The 17,898-nt window shown below is 48.8% G+C and overlaps 1 protein-coding gene across 3 annotated transcripts in view; it reads right to left on the reverse strand.

The window, feature by feature from the left end:
* DPP6 (dipeptidyl peptidase like 6) overlaps positions 1 to 17,898 on the reverse strand; it is an 837,334-nt gene that overhangs the window by 296,831 nt on the left and 522,605 nt on the right. The window lies entirely within an intron of this gene.

A 17,898-nucleotide genomic window follows, 5' to 3' on the forward strand; every position in this document is an offset into this window, starting at 1 on the left:
CGTCTGCCCACTTCCCAGCACCTGGTGCCTCTTCTTCCTTCCATAGCTGCTCGCACAAAGCTTCAAGGCTTCCCAGATCTCTCTTCACTGTGAACACACCTATCGCGGTTCTAGGTTTCAGTCCCCTCCGGGAACCGTATTTGCATTACAGCAGGTGTTGGGGGGGTGGCCTGGAGACATCACTAAAGAATGCTAAAGTTTGAATAAATCTAGAAAATTAATCAGGCTGAGACCAAACTTTCAGTTCCTTTCAAATTAGGAATGATTATATAATTTACAGTCTAAACTAGGATCTTTTGAGAGACAAAGGGGATAATATGAATAATTAAGTCATAAATATAATGGTTATATATACTGCTATTAATGATTATTAATTGTACACGAGCAACTGGGACTCTCCAGGGAAAATAAAAGCGTATGGTCACACCGCAAATGACCTACCGTCCCTTCTGCCCATACACAGATCACAAAATGTTCTTATCGTGCCCACAACTGCAACTCATATTAACTCCAAGTCAAAATGCAACAGAATGGAGTCAGCCTCCAAAAGCAGGTAACGCAACACACAAACGCATGTGTACCCAAGGCTGCAGGCTCGTGAGGATATATCAGATTGCTGCAAAGTAAGGCAATGCTCAGTCACGGGATGGCAAGTCATTACCATCTGACATGCAGACAGTTCACACTGGCCATCTGGGTTACACAAATAAGGAAAACTTGGCTCTAAACAGTTAACACTGGCTATCTAGTTGGTTAATTGGTTATCAAATTAAGAAAAATTCTGAGGACCATTATAGCCTTAGCAGGAAGGGGGTCTACAGTTTTTAGAAATTTCTACCAGTATTCTTACGTGCCATCCAGGACTTAATTTGTCTATTAAAAGTGGCTTTTCAGCACTTAAAAATAAGACTAAACATAAGCATGAAATCATGACAAAAAGTTGCACTGAGTCAACCTCGTTTCCTATGGGAAAGGCTTTCTGTGCAGGGAAATCACTGGCTAATGACAGGAAGTGATCAGCTCTCGCTGAGGAGGAAGGTGGAAGTCAGGGATCTCAGTGGTGCCTAACACAGGGTATGTTCCACAGACATACAGGGCGTGGAAAGAAAGATGCAGGGCTGTGACACTGCCACGGAAGGTGGGGAGAGCAGGAAGCCAGGGCAGTTCAGAAAGGTGACAAAGACTGCTTCCTCCTGCTCGCTGGCCTAAGAAAAGATTTTGCCTAGAAAACCAATTCAGTATATACTACTGGTGGCAGAATGCACAATAAGATAACTAAGCAGGTGCTGACAGCAGAGCCCACTTAAGCGAGGTGACCTCGGATCACTGACGCCACTTCCTAAGCACAGGCGCGCCAGGCTGTCTTCCGGGCAACGGCGCACACGTAAAAAGCAAGGTAATTTCACCCACAGAAAAGCAGGCAGTCTTTATTAAATCCATTTTCATTTGTCAAATTTCATTTTCAGAGTGCAGGTAATTTTTTTAACTACACAATATTGTTACAATAATAGTAGGAAACAAAGAGAAAAAAGAAAAAAACCATGAACAATCTTGCTAACCCAAGAAAACAGAAGCTTTCATTTTTCCGTCTTCCTCTCCCGCCCTGGTCTACAGGCATATTTAATTTCTACACAGGTGTAACCAGAACAGAGGTAAGGGTTTTGAGTTAGAATGCAGGTTATCAGGGAACATCTAACTTGAACATCTCATTTGGCATCCCAGATTCAGGCTTCCTCATCTTATCTTGCAGGACTTGAATTACCAAATACTTGAGTAGACCTGTTTCTGCTTCCTTTGAAGGCCAAGAGGAGTTAATAAATTATCCCTGAAATGTTGAGCTTCCACAGTGCATTTCTCAATAGAATTATATATTTTTACCTAGAATGATGAGAACAAGGCTGTAAGATAATCTCTGTTCTGTTTGGTGCCACATGAATACCTTGGAGATCCAGTAAAATGGAAAAGCATGTTGACAATTAAACGCTGGGTTAAGAAAGTGACAACTCTCCCATCTATTTATCCATCCATCCATCCACCCACCATCTACCCACCATCCACCATCCACCCACCATCCACCATCCACCCACCATCCATCCATCCACCCACCATCTATCCATCTACCATCCATCCACCATCCACCCACCATCCATCCATCCACCATCCACCCGTCCATCAGATATTCATCCAGGGCTTACTCTGCCAGGCCCTGCTGTGAGAACCCCGGGTACAGCTGTGAAAAAAGCAATGATCCTGTTATCAACCCGGTAAGTCCAGTGGCTTTCATTTTTTGCATATACCTTCCTCGTGTTCTAGTGCAGGGACAGAGGACACATGACACTGAGAGGAGAAGAAACAAGCGGGACAAGGAGGTTTACATAATGAGACCAGAGAGATTTCCTAATAAGGTGGCATTTGAACAGAAACTGCAAGAAGTACAGCTGGGAAGGAGCACACCAGGCTGCTGGGATGGGCCTGGGCCCCCCCAGGTGCACATGCTGGCACCCTGGCCCTCACAGTGGTGGTTTATGAAGGTGGGGCCATGGGAGGTAACTGGGATTAGATGAGGTCTCGAGGGTGGGGCCCTTGCAATTGGGTTAGTGCCCTTACAAGACGAGACCCCAGAAAGCTTGCCTGCCCACTCCCTCGCCATCTGCACACGTGGAGGAAACGCGGCGTAAGGACAGAGAAGGCGGCCATGTGCGCCCAAGAAGACAGCCCTCGCCAGACAGCACAGCGGCACCTCCATCTTGGACCTGCAGTGTCCAGAACTGTGAGAAGTAAGTGTGAGATGATGACATCTAGCCCGTGGTGCTGTTACAGAAGCCCCAGGCTGAGCAGGGCACCAGCCAGTGTCTGAGGGCAAACAGTCCAGGGGGAGGGAGAGGCAGGGATGCTGTGAGATGGCGTGTGCTCAGGTGTGGAGGACAGCAGAGGGACAGGGGCCAGCGTGGCCCCAGGGGTGTGAGTGAGGCGACCACGCTGAGCAAGGAGGGTGGGAGTGGGGGACTCGGGAGAGCAGGGCCTGGAGGTCATAGTGCCGGTTGTGGCTTTTCCTCTGAGTGCAAGGTGTGTGAGCACCACCGTGCATGGGCCAGATTCCCATTTAGAAAGACCATCAGGGGAGCTTCTAAAATGAGAGTGAAAAATAGGGAAGCAAAGGTGGGAACTGGAGGGACCCACTAGGAGGCCAGAGGGACGGAGCTCTGTGCCAGGTGGTAGCAGTGGAGGTGGTGAGAAGTGGTGGGTTCTGGGCATGTGACAGAAGACGTCAGTCACCAGTGCTATTCAGAGCAGAGCGTGCACACCTCGGGGTCAGGACACGTTCAGGCATCCCTTTCTCAATTACAGCCCTCTCTCACTTACAGCCCTCTCTGAGGCTCTTGGCTCCGTTCTCAAGGAAAAAGCACTTTGCTACAGTCATCAAAACAGCGTGGTGTTGGCACAAAAACATGGGTCAACAGAACAGAACAGAGAGCCCAGAAATGAACCCATACACCTACAGCCAATTAATCTTCAGCAAAGGAGTCAAGAATATTCAATAGAGAAAAGACAGTCTCTTCAGCAAGTGGTGCTGGGAAAGCTGGACAGGTGCATGTAAATCAATGAAGTTGGAACACTCCCTCCCTCCATACACAAAAATAAACTCAAAATGGCTTGAAGAATTAAATATAAGACAAGACACCATCTAGACACCAACCTTCTAGAAGAAAACACAGGCAAAACATTCTGTGACATAAATCTCAGCGATGCTCTCCTAGGACAGTCTCCCGAGGTAACAGAAATAAAAGCAAAAATAAACAAATAGGACCTAATGAAACATAAGCTTCTGCACAGTGAAGGAAACCATAAACAAAATGAAGAGACAACCTAGCAAATGGGAGAAAATATTTACAAATGATGTGACTGACAAGGGCTTAATTTTTAGTAACAGGAAAACAAACGTCCCAATCCATAGATGGGCAGGAGACCAAAGAGACAGTTCTCCAAAGAAGACATACAGATCACCAACAGGCACATGGAAAAATGCTCAGCATTGCTAATTATCAGAGAAAAGCAAATCAAAACTACAATGAGGTATCACCTCACACCACTTAGAACGGCCATCATTCAAAAGTCCACAAATGACAAATGCTGGAGAGGCTGTGGAGAAAAGGGAACCCTCCTACACTGCTGGTGGGAATGCAGTTTGGTGCAGCCATGATGGAAAACAGTATGGAGGTTCCTTAAAAAATGGAAAATAAACTTACCCTATGATCCAGCAACCCCACTCCTGGGCATATATCCAGAGAAAACTATAATTTGAGAAGATACATGCACCCAGTGTTCACAGCAGCACTATTTACAACAGCCAAGACACGGGAGCAACCCACATGTCCACTGACAGATGACGGGGTAAAGAAGCTGTGGTATATATTTATGATAGAATATTACTCAGCCATAAAAAAGAATGAAATGTCATTTGCAGCCACATGAATGGACCTAGAGATCATCATACTAGAAAGTCAGACAGATAAAGACAAATATCATGTGATGTTACTTATATGTGGAACATGAAAAGTGATACAAATGAACTCATTTACAAAATAGAAAGATTCACAAACATAGAAAACAAACTTATGGTTACACCAAAGGGGGAAGCAAGGAGAGGGATAAATTAGGAGTTTGGGATTAGCAGATACACACTAGTATATATAAAATAAGTGATAAGGTGATACTGTAGAGCACAGGGAACTACATTCCATAGCTTGTAATAACCTATGATGGAAAAGAATCTGAAAAAGAATATACATATATATATACACATATAACTTAAACATTATGCTGTACACCAGAAACTAACACAACATTGTAAATCAACTAAACTTCAATAAAAAATAAATTTTACATAATACATCTGCATTATTTTTGTAATCATAAACAACCAAATTGCTTTTACAAAAAAGAAAAGAAAAAAAAAGCGCTTTGCACATCACTACAAAGCCAGTCTACCCTCTTCTGTCTACCTCTGAGCCAATCCTAAGTTCTCCCCAATCCCTGCCCACAACTTACTGCTCCTGGAGGAAGCTCTTCCCTCCCATGTCCCCACGCCCCCACAACTTTGCATATATCACTTCTGTTTCCTGGCAGTTCTCTCCGGCTTCATTTCAACGGGCAAATCCCTTCCCATTCTTTAGCTGTCAGCTAAAACACCATTTCTGACACTTTGCGAAGCCTTGCCTGGTTGCACAGGCAGAATTCATTATTCTTCCACCTGGACGCAATTGTAACACTTTGTAAATGCTTTTCTGTGACAGCACTGCACTGTTAAATTATGTATCTAGTGCTTGTGTCAAGCTACTTAAGGCAGTTGCCTCCATACGTTCCTGTTCCCAGCGCCTAACACGAAGCCTGGGACCCCACAGCGTCCAGGGGCTGTGTGCTGAATGGGCGGATGAATCTATGGATGCTGTTATAAGAAGCAACTTTGTTACGTGCTGGCACATCTGTCTGTGAAGCAATTGTTGACTGATGCAGAAAGTAAAGCGTTAATACGAGCCCAACTGCATTAACTGCGCCATGAATCGCAATCGGTCCTAAAAGACATAATGCAAACTGACATCTGTAGCTGGCAAGCCCCTCGTCCGGGTGACGTAATTGTTGCGCATACTTATTTTTAGCTCAGGCAGAAAGAAAACAAACAAGGAACTAAAGCCAAACTGAACCCTTTCCTAGGTTGTTTGCTGGTTTTAAATGCAAAATTAACTTTTTTAAACCGCTACCATCTTAGCCACCTGTGATTAGAACTTGATACTTTTTGTGTCAATTTTACGGCTGAAAGGGAAGGAATACAGATTAGAACAGTAATTACAGACCCCATGATGTCCTGTGAACTGATTCCAGAATGACTCCCGAGTTGGGGGAGAGGGAAGGAGCTCGGCGGTAGAGCGCGTGCTCAGCATGCACGAGGTCCTGGGTTCCACCCCCGGTCCCTCCATTAAAAAAAAGCAGCAGCACGACTTCCTTGCGCGTGGCCTTCCCGCAAGCGCCACCCCTGCACTTACTTCAGCCCCGCACCCAGGCCCTCTCCTCTCTGTGCAAAAGCCTGACGCATCTTGTCACGACCTGGGCTTCAGCTCTCCACAGGCCTTCCCTGCTAACTTGATCCCGCCTTGTGCCTTGCAATGTAGAGTGGAGATTTAAATGAAAATCTGGGGTCACTTACTTTATAAATTAGAGAAACTGAGGCTGCAAAGGTGGAGGAAAGAGGCTGGGAGGCAAGAGGAGTCCACAGCGTGGGTGTCGTTGGATAAACGCGGATGTGTGTGAAAGCCCACGATAACTTGTACATTTTAGAAGTCTAAATAAACAACGCTTTCCTGCTCACTGCTATCACCGGCAAGCCACGTCTCAGCGCCACCTGACATACCGTAAGGGGAAACCCCAAGAGCACATTAAACTTCCTGTCCTTGACAGAGAAAGGAAAGAATACAGAGATCGCACTCCTTTTGTCCACTTGCATTGCACCCTAAGCTGTAACGAGGGGAAATCAGATTTTAACTCTTGTTGGGTCCTCAAAGTCGGGTGACGCAAGTTGCCGCTGGGAGACTCCACGATAAAGCGGTGCATCGTCAGATAGCGAACAGCGGCCTTGAGTGTTCCCGGCGCGCATCACGGGCCTGCTGGCTCAGCGCACTGCACGCACAGCCTCACATCGCTAGGGGGCCAGCAGGCAGCAGAAGCGAGGATGGAGGACGATCTTTGCAGTGCACTAAGGCCTCCCCTACGAAGCTGCCCGTCCTAGGGGATGGGAGCCCGGGGAGCTGCGTGTGCAGGAGGAAGGTGGGTGGTGGGAGGGGCGGGGGCCTGCCCTGACGGCCAAGGTCCAGGCCCTGCCAGTCGTGATGGGGACAGCTGGCAATTTCGCATTTTATTTCCCTTCGCTGAAGGCAGAGGGGTCAACCAGATGGCCCACTCACTAGGGAAGGAGGAAGTGAATTCAATTATTGTTCTCACAATAATCCTTCTTTGAGCCAATCAGTCTCCTCCTCTCTCAGGCAGCGTTTGGAAGGATATTAAGACCAGCAGACTATTTCTGGCTCTCAAAATTGAGAGAGGCCTTCTCAGAGATATAATTGGAGCCAAGTTTAGGTCACTGAGAGTTTAAAATATTTGCAGGGGTAACTGTGAACCCACAGCTTCGCAGTTTAGGCTGGAAGTGTAGACAGGAGCCAGTGCCCCTGAGAGGACGGAACTTGCCTCACTGCCGTCCAAGAGAAAGCAGGAGGCCCCCTGAGGCTCTCCCGCGGCTGCTGTTCTGTGTCCTCTAAGTGCTGGGGGTGCTTTTGCCGGTTGTGAGTGTGAGGGACAGACGAGAGCCGTGGCCACAGGACACTCACTCATGCTGACTCCGTGTCAAGGACTCTGTAACTGACTGCAGGGCTGGGCTGGGCCAGGCAGCACCCCTGAGGGACGGAAGCAACCGATGCTGGGGCTGGAGGGTGAAGTCTTACCCTTTGAAAGCTTCTGCTGACTTCACTAATCACAAGCAACCCAATCCAAAAACGGGCAGAAGACCTAAACAAGCCATTCTCCAAGGAAGACATACAAATGACCAACAGGCACGTGAAAAAATGCTCAGTATCACTAATTATCAGAGAAATGCAAGTCAAAACTACAACGAGGTATCACCTCACACCAGTCAGAATGGCCATCATTCAAAAGTCCACAAATGACAAATGCTGGAGAGGCTGTGGAGAAAAGGGAACCCTCCTGCACTGCTGGTGGGAATGCAGGTTGGTGCAGCCACTGTGGAAAACAGTATGGAGATTCCTCAAAAGACTAGGAATAGACTTACCATATGACCCAGGAATCCCGCTCCTGGGCATATATTCAGAAGGAACCCTACTTCAAAATGACACTGGCACCCCAGTGTCCATAGCAGCACTATTTACAACAGCCAAGACATGGAAACAGCCTAAATGCCCAACAGATGACTGGATAAAGAAGATGTGGTATATTTATACAATGGAATACTATTCAGCCATTAAAACCAACAACATAACACCATTTGCAGCAACATGGATGTTCCTGGAGAATGTCATTCAAAGTGAAGTAAGCCAGAAAGAGAAAGAAAAATACCATACAAGACCACTCATATGTGGAATTAAAAAAAATAAATACAAAACAGAAATAGACTCATAGACACAGAATACAAACTTGTGGTTGCCAAAGGGGCAGGGGGGGTGGGAAGGGCCAGACTGGGAGTTTGAAATTTGTAGATACTGACAGGTGTATGCAGAATAGATAAACAAGATTATACTGTGTAGCACAGGGAAATATATACAAGATGTTGTGGTAGCTCACAGTGAAAAAAATGTGACAATGAATATACGTATGTTCATGGATAACTGAAAAACTGTGCTCTACAGTGGAATTTGACACAACATTGTAAAGTGACTATAACTCAGTAAAAAATGTTAAAAAACAAAAGATAAAAGCAAAAACAAAACAGAACAAAAAGAAATTAACGTCGGTTGACAGGCCTGTCTCGGTGACAGACAGGTGCAGAGACGCCCCGTGCTAGCAGAGCCAGGCTCAGGGGACCCCTCTTCCCCGGGCACTTCCCACCACGTTCCTCCGGGTTTGCAAGATGTCCCACTCCTCAGCTTGTCCTGGGCCCTCCACCACCCGTTCTAGTGCCTTATGGACTGATCTGGGATCCACTCTCCTTTCCTGCTATGCATCTGGAAACTTCTGAAGCTGACTGTTACATACAGGACTTCCTGTTACCGCCTGAGCGTCCAGCACTGAAACCACTCCTGCCGCCATGACTACGGCAACAGCCGCCCTCTGCCTGCAGGTCACAAAACTGCCGAAAGTGAGCTCCTGCTCTGTCAGCTCTTCTAGGAAAAGAAGAAAAAAAACCAAAGGGGCAAAATATTGACTGCAATTTTCCATCTTCTAAAATGTCTTCTTCATTATTGTTTACCTGCAAGCTCAACGCCAGCACTGAAACCGTTAGGTGCTTCAGTGTAACTGACCGTGTCTGATAGCTTCTTTATGAAATTAATTCAGAACGTAAGTTATTCTTACCTTCGCAGCTCTGTCTAACATGGATCTATTTTTGTGTTTGTTTGATCTTAGTTTTTTTTCCAATTTATTTTTTAACAGTTACAATGTATCAACTTCTGGCATACAGCACAATGTCCCAGTCACGCATAAACTTGGATCTATTTTGATGTGATGGTTTGAAGGTATCATGTGTTTCCATAAATCACAAAAGCAAAGGCGCTGTGACCTGACCATGGTCAGGAGAAATTTCACAATATACCATGCCCAAGAGAAATCCCTTTCAGTAACAATATGGCTATGAAAGTGAGTTGCAGAATTTTAAGTTGAGCATTTGTTCTCACATTGCTGTGCAGGATAATGACATCTTAAAAGCATCTTTAGATAACGGCCAACTTCGCCTTGCCTCACGGAAACCCACAGGCAATTCTGAGACCAGTTTACTGGGCAGCCGTTTAGCAAGCTCATCGCGTCACTTCCCGATGTCAAAACCCCCCGCAGGTGCTCAATAAATATTAGGTAACAAACAGACAAGTCTCAAAGGCAAGAATCACCAGCCATTTAAGGACAGAGACTAAAATTATGCAGCTCAGTTTTCCAAAAGGGCTTGCCACCCTGATACACTCTTGTGTCAAGGAACACAGACACCTCTTGACAAACGGTCCCAAGTGCGCTCCCCTCAGCCGCGGTGCCCAACCGCCCCCCACCGCTGCCTCGGGCAACTGGCTCAGCCTGGGGCAGACGTCGGCTCCAGGGTTTTAGGTGTGCGGTTAAAATATTCCAGGGTATTCTCGCCTACTGCCATGAACACGAGAAGGAAGCAGGCAGGTGGCGGGGAGTATCCCCTTCCTACGGCACACGGATTCAGAAGGAAGCAGAGCAGGCTTCCGGAATATGAGGAACGAATTAGACGGAGACCCAGAGAGACAAGAAGCAGAGAGAGAAAAGCATTCCTGCTGGCTTTCCATTTTGTGACCTAACTTTTCTCCTGAGGCCTGAATAAATTTTTCCCTCAGATGTAACAGCACACTCCTCTTTCTTCATGAAATACGTTATTTCCCATTTTACTCAAACTAGTGTGAGCTGATTTCTGAAACTTGAGAACAAAGAAGCAGAACACATGCCACTTAAGGACACCCAGCCCAGTAGCCCGGTACCCCACGGGCACCCCACTTCCAGGAGGCACCCTGTGTCCAATAATGACGTTACACGCTCCACTGTTTGTGGCCTATTACGCCCAAATCTACACTTGACAACAAGCTGAAAAGTTTAACGATGTGCTTGGTTTATAATTCCAAAGTAATTAATTTGCTAATTTGATGGATAATTTTCATTGAAAGGAAGAGTTTTTCCATAAGTAGGTATCGTTATTTTTCTACGGATTCATGCTTTCTGGAAGGGTAAAATTCATTAACATTCACAGTTAATGATAACTTTTTTTTTAACTTAAGAGGATTCAGGATTCAGCAGCCAGCAAATTAAATCATACTATTTAATTTGAGTATTTTATTTTTAAGCTGGAGTATAGCCCCCTCTGGCACAGGACAGGGCTGATTCAAGCTAGAGCAAACGCCAGCCAAGACCGCTGGCACCACAAAGCGCCCACGAGGGCCTTGCGAGGGTGGGATGTTCCGGAGGCGGTCACAGTTAGACCCCAGCCACTCCGAGGAAGCTCTAGCGTCCCTGCGCCCCAGGTGCTGGGAGCGGCTCTGCTCAGTAGGGCCACACTGAACAGCTATTCTACAATCAATGGTCTACTAGCCGCGTTTGCATACAGCTCAGTCTAATAGAAAGACGTACGGCGTCAGAGAAACTACCAGCCACGGGGACGCAACTGACGGACACCTTAACTCCACTGGCAACCTCATCCCCTTTGCTGCGCGACCGAACGTGTTCACGGGCTCGTTGAGTCTGGGATGTGGACATCTTTGGGGTGGGGTGAGGTCCTTGTCTTGCCAGCCACGGTGGTGGAGTCCACGGAACGAAACGTTACACATCAACAGAAAGAACCAGCCTATGACACGCCCGGCACGGGTGAAGGCCACAGACCCAGTTCTAAGGGAAATGGGTCAGATGTGACAGAACACGCGCTAAATAATTCCACGCGCACGAAGTTCAACCCTGGGCAAACCTCCACGAGCACAGGGCTCACACGTAAGTCTGCAAAGACAGGCAAGAAAGGAACTTCCATAAAATTCAGAATGTTGTGTAACTTAGCGGGGAGAGAGCACTTGCAGCTGGAGGAGGGTAGACAAGGTGGGGGAGGTCTGGGGGTGGTGGCAGGACCCCTTCCTGACCCGGATGGAGGTTTAGGGCTGTTTCAGGCCACACCGATCTGTTCAGCTGGCATATCTCACAGTGCAAAGGGTAAGCGTGTGTGGTGTGTAACGGCTCTGGGACAGAAGCACTGGCCACGAGTGAGGAGATGCTTCGCTGCGCTCACACCTGGTGGGATGAAACATCAAGCCGAGGAAGTGACACCACGAGGAAAGTGTGATGGACAGAGCGGCAAGGCGCGATGAGGGTGTCTGAGGATGGGGGAGTGCTCGGGGGCAGGCAGGGCTCTCTGAGGCAGTGAAATCTAATTTGAAAGTTGACGGATGTGCAGGAACCAGTCACGTGATCAGCTGGGATGTTCCCGTAGAGGACTCAAGCACAGGGCCCGGTGCTCAGTGTGGCGCCCTGACCCAGTGCACAGCCTTGCAGGATGGAGCCGGAGGGAGGGCATGGATAAAACCAGGCCAGTTTTGTAGACAATGCCACATATTTTGTGTTTAACCCAAAATGCAACGGGAAGCCAGTGAAGGATGCTGCAAGCCGCTTGTAATAACGTCTAGAAGAAGGTGGGCATTAATTAACCAGTCAGTTTGTTTACCAACAGCAGAAAAAGCACACAGAGAAGGACCAGGACTGGTTACCTCTCCTACTGAACCTTAAAGTGCGCCAAATATCAGGCCAAGGTGGAATCAAACACCTGCAAGGTGAAATATTCACACAGCAACTATTAAAATTATTGAGAGAAAATAAACCACGCAAACTTGACCACAGGATCTCGCGTTCCATGGCCCCGGTCTATTGTCTAAAAATATTTCCTTTCTAATATTTATTCGCCATGAAAAGCACTGACATGAATTTCTTTTATGTGTCACGGACCATTGACTGTAAGTAGAAGTAGCAACAAATTACAAAACCAACGGCGCGCGGACCTCAGGCCGGCAAGGCGGCTTCCTGATCATCGCATTTCCCTGTTCAGAAGGACAACACGTGCCTCTGAGATGACAAGAACAGGTTTTAAATATCATTTAGCCCCGGACACGTGTCCATCCATCCATCGCGTCGGCCTGTTGGATGCACAGCCCCAGTTCTGTTTCGCTGGCTCAATTATTTATTCTTTGTTACCGGTGGCTGTTATCTTTCATAAAGGGGCTAAACGCACAACAAAGATAGTAATTGGTCAGTAATTGTCCAAGGAACCTGAGTGGACCAAAACAGAAAGCACGACTGCATGGTCCCCACGTCATGGGGATGGCAACGGGGCCCCCATGAGGCCATCCCCCACCAGAGACGCTAGTGGAACGGGGCCGCCCGGCACAGCGGGCGGGGGTGAGTCACAGGACCGCTCACAGGACTGGCAGGACCCCTCCTCTCTGCCTCCGGGCCCCTCTGCCACTCCCGCGCACACACAGTCAGTGCCCCCGAATCTGGGATTTCAGTGAAACCCCGTCCCCTCTGGAAGAGCCATGAACACAAAAGCAACAACGACAAAAGTTTCAGAGTCTGAGAAGCACAGATCAAACGCACTGAAGAGACGTAAACAGTCAGGGAGGAGCTCAGTCCGTCCTGCAGACCAGAAGGTGACGCATTCTCACGCACCCCCCCCCCGCCGACTGCGAGATTCGCAAAGGTTACCCACGACGTATAGAAACAGACAAAAAGCAGATTCCTTCCGCACAGCACTGGGAACGATATTCAGTATCTTGTCATAGCCTTTAATGAAAAAGCACATGGAAAGGAATATATGTATGTATACGCATGACGGGGACATGAGGCTGAGCACCAGAGACTGGCACGTTGTAACTGACTGTACATCAGTTAAAAAAAGAAGAAGCTACAGCACCTGGTGAGAAAGTGCTAATGATCTAAATAACACCCAGCATGGCACAGGGGGCAGCTCAGAACAAAAGGAGACAAGAAATACGAAGAAAAGAATTCGAAGTGCACTAAGGGGAAAACGGAAGAGAACATCAGACACGGGAGGGCGAGAAGCACCTGCTGACACCAAAGACGGGGAGAACCAGGCTGGAGGGGCCCCAGTCCGGATCTTCGGGGGTGGGGTGCAAAGAGCCAGCACATCCACGGACCTGCAGGTCCTGCTGTGTCTGCGTGCAGAATTATGCCTCTGCATTAGTAAGAACGGGAAAATGCAGGCTACGGTGTTTTTTGTTGTTGTTGTTTTTATAGCAGCAGCTTATGTGGCACATTTGTAATTTCTACCTGAAACTATTAAAACAAATTCTGCTCTTCAAGTGGCAAGATTTCAGACAGCTGCAAGTGACACCTGCCAGGAACAGGCCAGGTGAGTTCCCAACTGAGTTCAGGCTGATAAGTTTTCACCTCAGTGTTGTCAGTCCAGTTTAAGCCTCTATTTTATGATGCAGCGTTTTTAAATATTGTGGTTAAACTTAAAGACATCATTACTGTCATTGTGGGTAAAACTGATCTGTAAAAAAAATAACCAGTTTCTGATGTATTCAGGGGATGGGAGGCGTGGGTCTAACCGTCACATGTACAGCATGAAAGGAAAAACAGAAGCATTTGTTTCACTTTGGATATTATGTAACAAACATAACTTGCAGGGAGCCCAAAGGAAAGCAAATTGTGAACATTTTGTTGGATAATTGGATCTACAAGGAAATGTCAATGCAATTAGTCTACTTATCTGAAGAAAAATGGCCCAGACCAGAACTTGCTGTCTCCAAATATAGCCATCCAACGATTTTTGGACAAAAGAAATCATAATCATCTTGTCCCTAGGAGAGAAACTGACATGGCGAGGAAGAGTATTTGAAATAACTTAAGTGTATTTCTCAAAATGCTGCTACAGAATAGCTCAGCACCCCTGGGTGCGATGTTAAATGCAGATTCCTGGGCCCCCTGCTCTGAAACTGCCCTGAACCAAAGCCTCTGGGGGTTGGAGCAGAGACTGTTCATATTTCACAATCCCCGCAGGTGATGTTCATAATGAAGAAAGCATGGGGCCCGCAATCCACAGGGACCTCTCAACGTATACCTGTGCCCAGGTAAATCGGCTCTCTCACCTGTGCCCAGGTAAATCGGTTTAGCAAATTCCTTCAAAACAGGTTTAAGAATGGAATGTTGGGGCCGACAGAGCAAGACTGCGGCTGCCATGAGGCAGGGACTAGAGCTGAATGTTCCACACGGGGTCCCCAACCCCCAATCCCACCGGAAGGGGGACACTTTATCCTTCTTGTCCTCCAAAGGCGCCTGTGCTAGGGGTCCTTCCCAACTTCATCCTGCCCCTTCTCCACCCTGCCGTGTGTCCCCGGAGGCTGGCCTCTGACCCTATGAGCTGCAGCCTCTGCACATCTTCGCTGGTGGCTGCAGACTGGTCAACAGGAAGGACCGGTGGGGGACGTCCAGGCCGGAGGAGAGAGGTCCAGGGACTGACTACCTGAGCTCTCCCTGATCTGCCCAGGTTGCCCGCCGGGGGTGGCTTCCTGCCATGACTACACCCCAATTTTCAAGAGAATCATGAAAATAGTGCCTACCACAAAACCAGGTCAGCCTGGTGCATGGGGTTCATTAGCACCTGACTACTAAAGCAGCCTTACTTCACACGATTACAGATCAGCTGAGGGAAGGTGAACGACTTCCGACTTGAATGTCATTTCAGCCATTCGCATCTCTGAAACTACCTCATGAAGAGCACCTCCCATCACCACCTCTGTTTTCCTGCCCAGAGAGGTGGAGGGGTGGCCAGGCCAAGGGTCTGGACCAGATGAGATCCGATCTCCAGCCCTGACTGAGACCAGGCCATGGAGGTGGGGGGCCCAGCCTGCACCTTCAGGGCAGGGCTGAGGGGTGCTGGGGCTGCCCTGGACCACTGGGCAGGCTCTGGGAGAAGCGGAAAGACCTAAACATCAGTTCTAAGGAGTCGGGTCTAAAAAAGGAGAAGAAAACAGAGCCTGGCATCACGCGCTGCCTAGAGACAGAGAAGGCTGGAGCTGGTGGCCTTGGGGGGCAGGACAGGGCTGCCGCCTGGGGGCCCTTGAAGAGGGAGGAGGGCAGCTGGGGGCTCAGGCTCATGCAGCAGACCTCAGCAAAACCTCGGGCCCCCTCTCATCCCCGCACCATCTGTGCGGGGGGCACCGGTGCATCTTCAGAGCATCTCCCGCCTGACTGCCCGTGTCGCCTCGCATACCTCCCGGACGCTCTTCTCAGAGCCCCACGCTCTTCTCAGCACCGATCTTTGCCCCCGGCCTCCTCCAAACCTCTTGCGCATCTCCACGGGGCCAAGTCCCACTGACTCTCCCCAGCGCGGTCCAGACCTCCCTGGCCCTCCCCAGCCCACCCATCCCCATCCCTGGACTGACGCCGTCCTTCTCGCCTCTCGTCTCTTGAAGGACTCCATCAGCACCTCATCTTTGGTTCATCTCCCACGTGGTTGCCGTCTTGTTTCCACGGAGCCCTCCTGGCAGTGAGCACCTTGGGGGCAGGACCTCATCGCAACCCATCATCAGAGGATCGGGGCCTAGGAACGCTGATGACTGATGCTCAAGGCTGGTTTGCTCAATGGTAAAGAGTTAACTCCACGTGGGGAAGGACGCAGTCAAAGGCCCCAGCGCCTGGGACGCCCAGACTCAGCTGGCCTTCCCTCCCGCTCTGCTTCCTAAAGGACTGTCTTTGTCTGTTTGAGCTGCTGTAACAAAATACCCACTTCAGCAACAGACATGTACGTCTCACAGTTGGTGGCTGGGAGTCCCAGAGCAGGGGGCCACGTGGTCGGGTCCTAGGTCAAGGCCCTCCTCCTGCTCGCAGACAGCACAGGCGGCTGTGTCCTCACGCAGCGGGAAGGGAGCCAGCCAGCACCCTGGCCTCTCCTCACGAAGGCACATTCCGCCTAGAGGCCCCACCTCCGATGCCGTCACCATGGGGGTGAGGTTTCAGCACTCCAAACATCCAGCCCTGCCAGTGACCACGCACTGAAGTGTGCTGAGTGTTTTCTTCTGAGTTTGGGGACATCACAGACCTTGAGACACCGAAGTGAAGGTGACAGGTATGTGTCAAGAATCCAGAAGAAACTTGGCACAGAGCAGGCGCAACGGGCAGTGCCTGTTGGTATTCGTTACCCCGTGAAAATCATACACCCGCCCTGCCGTGGTACCGTCCTGGAGGTCAGACTGAACATCCAAATGGCACTGCCACAGCCCTGGGGCTTCCTGGGTGACCTGCAGTGTGAGGCCAGCCCAGGCCAGGGTGCTGGCCGCTCACGAGAAACGCGTCACTCCCAAGACGAGAGGCAGCAGCCTGTGTGAGGGTCTCGGGCCCTCGGAGGGGCCAGCCTGGGGGAGAGGGAAGGCAGCAGCCCCAGGAAAAGAGAAGAAACTTTCAGACCCCGGACTACTGGGAAGGTGGCTGGAAACATGTCTCTGGCTCCGGTGATGTGCGGCAGGCCTGCAGACCCTCCGCTTCAGAAGTGTCAGGACGGACGGCCTGTATTCCAGGAACCAGCCTGACAGCAGCGCCCCAGAGTCCCTTCTGTGCTGACGGGGACAGACATACAGGCCAGGTCTGCGGTCGCATGCGCAACACCGGCTGAACTGTTCACAGCAGGTCCTGACCCGCGGGCTGCCTGCCTCACCAGAGAGAAACACAGAGCTTCTCCAAAGAGCGGGCGCCCTGCCACATGCTCCACTTGCGGGAGCCAGGGGTGGGCCCCAGCTGGCGAGGCCACACAGATGTGAAGTAGCAGAACAGGCCCCGAAGCCAGGTCTTCAGATTCTAAATTAGACGTGATTTGACTACATCACCCAGGCACATAAGCTGGACACCCAAGAGAATTCTTTCCAGCTTTAAAATGCATTTGTCCTCTGAATACTCTGCATTAGTGAAATGTCTCATTTGTTTTAGGAGTGCTGTGCTAAAACCAAACATTCAGAAAAAATAAAAATTTAGGCCAATTTTTCTTTCTCCACTAGTTGCAGCTGATTTTCAACTCTTCAGAGTTTCTTTACAATACTGAAGTTTTTTACAAAATCTCTGAAGAACCCATAACTCCTGATTTTCAACCAAAACCGCTCTACCGAGGTTATGCCAAATTCTCAACCACCTCTTTCATCTACCACATCATTCTCACCTTATTTAAACTCTGAAGCACAGAGCTATACGTTTATCGAGCTACACATTTCTTTGAAATGAAGTCACTTGGCTGCAGTATTAATATGAACTACAAAATGCTGATGATTTAGATTAAAAGGCACAGCTCCTGATCTACAGCTTCCAGACCACTCACACCGATGGCTTGTTTTATAAACAAATATTCTCCTGGTTTGACCTTGGGCACGGCAACAAAGTCAACTTTTTAGGAGTTAACTTCAAAACGAACAAATAAACAGAAACAGACTCACGGATACAGGAGACAAACTAGTGGTTGCTGGAGGGGCAGGGGGTGAGGGGATGGGCAAGTAGGTGAAGGAGATTAAGAGGCACAGACTTCCAATTATAAAATTAGTAAGTCACAAGGACGCGATGAACAGCTTTGGGAACAGAGTCGATATGATCGTAAGAACTTTCCATGTGCATGATGTGGAATGATATTGACTATGTTGT

This window comes from Vicugna pacos, chromosome 7 (genome assembly GCF_048564905.1).
Source record: "Vicugna pacos chromosome 7, VicPac4, whole genome shotgun sequence".
NCBI classification, from domain to species: Eukaryota; Metazoa; Chordata; class Mammalia; order Artiodactyla; family Camelidae; genus Vicugna; species Vicugna pacos.